This window comes from Chlorocebus sabaeus, chromosome 21 (genome assembly GCF_047675955.1).
Source record: "Chlorocebus sabaeus isolate Y175 chromosome 21, mChlSab1.0.hap1, whole genome shotgun sequence".
NCBI classification, from domain to species: Eukaryota; Metazoa; Chordata; class Mammalia; order Primates; family Cercopithecidae; genus Chlorocebus; species Chlorocebus sabaeus.
In genome coordinates this window covers 18695804-18700661 of record NC_132924.1, presented here as the reverse complement: position 1 = coordinate 18700661, position 4858 = coordinate 18695804, and positions in this window count along the sequence as shown.

Here is a 4858-nt window from a genome sequence, read left to right as displayed (position 1 = left end):
AGGCAGGTGGATCACCTGACCTCAGGAGTTTGAGACCAGACTGACCAATATGGTGAAACCCCGCGTCTACTAAAAATACAAGAATTAGCTGGGTGTGGTGGTTTGCACCTGTAGTCCCAGCTACTGGGGAGGCTGAGACAGGGGAATTGCTTAAACCTGGGAGGCAGAGGTTGCAGTGCGCTGAGATCGCGCCACTGCACTGCAGCCTGGGCAACAGAGCAAGACTCCGTTTCAAAAAAACAAAACAAAACAAAAAAAGAGGACAGATGCACTAGTTCAGAGGGAGCAAATTCCCCCTTCCTTTGCTTTTTGGCTCTATTCAGAACCCTTGAGAGAATGGATGATGCCTGCTTACATTGGAGGTGGTGATCTTCTCTCAGTCTATGGATTCAAATGCTAATCTCTTCCAGACCACCCTGACAGACACATCCAGAAATAATTCTTTACCAGCTATTATAGCCTCTTTTATGCATTTCTATTTTCAAAAATTTGTATTTTACTGAATGCTTAACTAAAATTTTTTTGGATTTGTAATAAGAATATTTAAAGTCAGGAATTTTCTTTTAAGTATGGCTCTGAACATATTTAATTAGTTTGGGTATTAGTGTGTTACCTACTAGTCTTATAAACTGTGACTTGCTTTAAATTTAATTTTTCTCTTTTATCCAAGACTTATTTAGTAATGTCTACTTTTAATTCCTAAGTAATGAATCCTAGCTTCTTCATATTGCACTGAAAGAATATGAACTAAATAAATTTTATAAACACTTAACATAAATTGAGAAAATATATTCTTTATTTGTAACATGAATCATTTTTATTTGTCTCAATGCTTTCTCAATTCTTAATTTAATTTTCTAAAATGAGCATTAATATTTTTAAGAGAAAAAATAATTACAATTAATAAACTCGATAACAACAAAGACAAAACTAACAACCCAATTTAAAATGACCAAATGACTTGAATAGGTATTTCTCTGAAGAAGATATACAAATGGCCAATAAACACATGAAAGTGTGTTTAGTGTCGCTAGTCATTAGCAAAATGCAAAGCAAAACCACAAGAAGATATCCCTTCTCACCCATTAGGATGGCTACTATAAAAATCAATAATTAAACAAATAACAAGTGTTGAGTGTGGTAGTCCATTCTTGCATTGCTATAAAGAAATACTTGAGGCTGGGTAATTTATAAAGAAAAGAGGTTTAATTGGCTAGTGCTTCTACAGGCTGTACAGGAAGCATACCTCCTCTTCTGCCTCTAGGAAGCCTCAAGGAGTTCACAATCATGAAAGAAGGCAAAGGGGGAGCAGGCATCTCACACAGTGGGAGGGGGAGCAAGAGAGAGAGAGTAGAGGGGAAGTGCCACATACTTAAATATCCAGATCTTGTGAGAACTCACTCAGTATCTTGATGACAGCACCAAGCCATGAGGGATCTGCCCCCATGGCCCAGTCACCTCCCACCAGGCCCCACCTCTATCATTGAGGATTACAATTCCACATGAGATATGGTGGGCTCATGTATTCAAACTAGATCAGCGAGAAAGTAAAGAAATTGGAACATTTGTGCATTCCTGGTAGAAATGTAGAATGGTGTAGACACTATAAAAAACAGCATGGTGGTTCCTCAAAAAATTAAATACAGAATTACTATATGATCCACAAATTTCACTTCTGGGTTTATACCGAAAAGAAGTAAAAGAAGGGACTTGAACATATATTTATAAACTCATGTTCCTAGCAGCATTATTCCCAGTAGCTGAGAGTAGGAAGAAACCCATGTGCCCAGGCAGGGATACATATATACACAAAGTGTGGATATATACACAATGGAATATCATTCAGCCTTAAAAAGGAAGGCAATTTTGTCACATGCTACAACATGGATGAACCTTGAAGACATTATGTCAAGTGAAACAAGCCAGTCACAAAAGGACAAATGCTGTATTTTTATTTGTATTTATATGAAGTATCAAGAATTGTCAAGTTCATAAAGACAGAAAGTAGAATGCAGTTGCCAAGGACTGGAGTGAGAAAGGAAAAGGAAATAATGTTTAATGGGTAAAGAATTTCCATTTGGGATGATGAGAAAGTTCTGGAAATTGATAGTGCTAATGTTTGCACAACATATAAATGTAATTGAAGCCACTGAACTGTACACTTAAAAATCATTAAAATAATGAATTTTATGGTTATGTATATTTTGTCACAATAAAAAGAAAAACAATAAAGAGTAAGAAGAGAGATGCTAAGAAGAGTGGAGGCGTTACAGGATAAGCTTTGGGAAGCTCCTGAAAGACGGCAATACCCTAGGAGCCACACCCTGGGTTGGTGGCTTCCAGTTTGGCCAGAGCTTCCTTTTCTATGAACTGTGTCCTCTCCTTCTCCTTTATCAGTGGCACCTGATGGAGGTGAATGTCTACGGTCACAGTGCCAGGGACAGAAGAGGAGATGGAAGCATAGGTCACATACCCTGTGCCTGGCATCAGTCCAGGGTTTTGTCTGGGTGGAGTGAACCACTCTGCAGAAGTCAGAGGCTGGCCAGAAAGAGAGGAAGAAGATCGTAAGGGAGACTGGAAGAAGAAGAAATGAAAAAATGGTAAAGGAAAGGGGAGGAGGTAGTGACAGTGTGAGAAAGAAACAAATGCCCCTTCCTCCTTGCAAAACGTTGAAGTAGAGGGAGCAGATAAGATGGTTGCTGAGGCAGCCATGTTCCCCAGAGCTAGAAAACTAAGGGCGGGAGAAGTGAGAAATGGAACAGGAGGCCGCTGCAGTAGCAAGATGTCAAGATGGAAGAGACTTTGTATGCAACTGTCCTCCACTGGGACACCACCTAGTACGTGAGTGCAGTGGCCTTATGAAGGTGAAGTGCAGAGAGCCACTGAATTACTGCTACCTTCAGTGATTGACCTATATCCAACACACAGAACCCTCTGCTCACTGTAAGAAATGTGTCTGGGGCATATCATTGTGGGTGTTGACAGTTTAACATGATCAATATGTCCTGGTGTAATCTATGGTCAAGAAAGAAGATAAAGTTTTGGGGTCAGCACAGTAGGAATGAATCTTACAAAAGAAAGAAATTGCTAGCTCAAAATTGATTGGTCTGCTTCTGAAAAATGAAGTTTTCCATCGCTGTTGAGATCTTTTGATACAGATCTTGCTGAGATTGTCTTTGGTGTAGTTTAAGTCACTGTGGAATTTGAAACCTGTGTTGCTCATTGAATGGAGTTTGGAAAATGAGTATTTCCTTCTATATTTTAAAGATGATATCTAAAACTTTTCATCTTAAATAGAGGCAAAATATGTGATTTCTGGCATATTGTAAATGTTAACATTTTCAAATAAAACTGTTACATTGCTCTGATAAATATAAAATGTGTTCTGAAAATGGAATATAAATACTATTGCAATTTGATATGCAATATCCATTTTTTAAATACATGAACATTTGTTATTTAACAGGGAGAAAATGTATATCATTCACTTCTGACTTAAATCACATTTCCATCACACTTCCTCCATCAAGTTGTCCTAGTGCAACTTTTATTCTTTATGCTGTCAAATTTCTTTGGAAAAAAACATGTCCATAAATTAAAATTTATGTTTAATTTTTTCTGATTAAAATTCTCTAAACTTAAAATTTTCATTTTAGTTTAATTATTATAAACCAAAACACCTTAAACATATAACACATTTTGATAAATTATTTTTAACCATAAAAAGAAAATTTTATTGGAAATGAAGCTGTTACTAAAATAGATTGGGGGAGGAATTCTATGAGGTCTTTGCTGAAGGTGACTTTCCTGAGTGATATTGACAATTGTTCTTTTGCTTACAGCCCCAAACACTTTTGCAACTTGAGTCACTGTACCGGAATTGGATTTCAGTTGGGTAAATCTTTTGTAAGGTGCATGAAAGGAAGTCCTGGTAGGAAATTTGAGAAAGCATTAATGTGGCAGATGAGCTCCCATGTGGTTCCAAGTGAGAAAAGAGTACTTATGAACCTTGACGGCCCGAAAACTGATTGCCCTAGGAAGACTTCGTCCAAGCCCAGGGAAGTGAACTTCAATGTACATCTGCTTAAGGAAAACAGTCTCCAAGGACAAGTTAAGGAAAACAGTCTCCAAGGGCAAGTGGGATATGGATATATCCCAGTTGGGAGTGAAATGAAACCATTAAAACTTTACTTTTTAAACTCTCACTTCTAAATTTTCTACCTTTTCTGTGGTGAAGAATATTTTGGGTATAATTTCTAATACATTGATAAAGTAGAACAAGGGTGTAAATGTGAAAATCTCCCCTGTGGAGCAAGACAGTGATGAACATGATTTTAGAATCGTATCATTCTGTCTCAACTTGAAGAACTATCTTGCCTATGATTGAGGTCTGTGAAGCAAAATTTCTCAAAGGAGGGTTCCAGATGCATCACCAAGGTCTGTGAGTTCTCCACATAACCTATAAATTATGCTTTCACTGTAATGATAACTTGGAAACAATGTAACTTTAGTGTAGACTGGAGCATCTGGATGAAAACTCTTATCTGGAGACCTCCTGTAGGATTTTGGTGTCCTCTGTGTTATGGAGGCCCCAGGTCTAACTCCTTGATCCTCTTTGTTTCTCCAGCCACATTTACTCCCTTGCATCTTCTTCATTCAGTGCCTTGGCTTCAATGCCATCCATCTACTCCCTGACTCTTAACTGTAAATCTCCAGTTCAGACCTCTCTCCCAAATTTCAGATACTAGAACCCAACTTATACCCCACTTGGATGCCTACCAGAGGTGCCAAAGTTAATTGAGTCAGAACTGAGCTTGTTATTTCTTTCCACTTTGGAACCTGCTCTATCCCCAGCTTC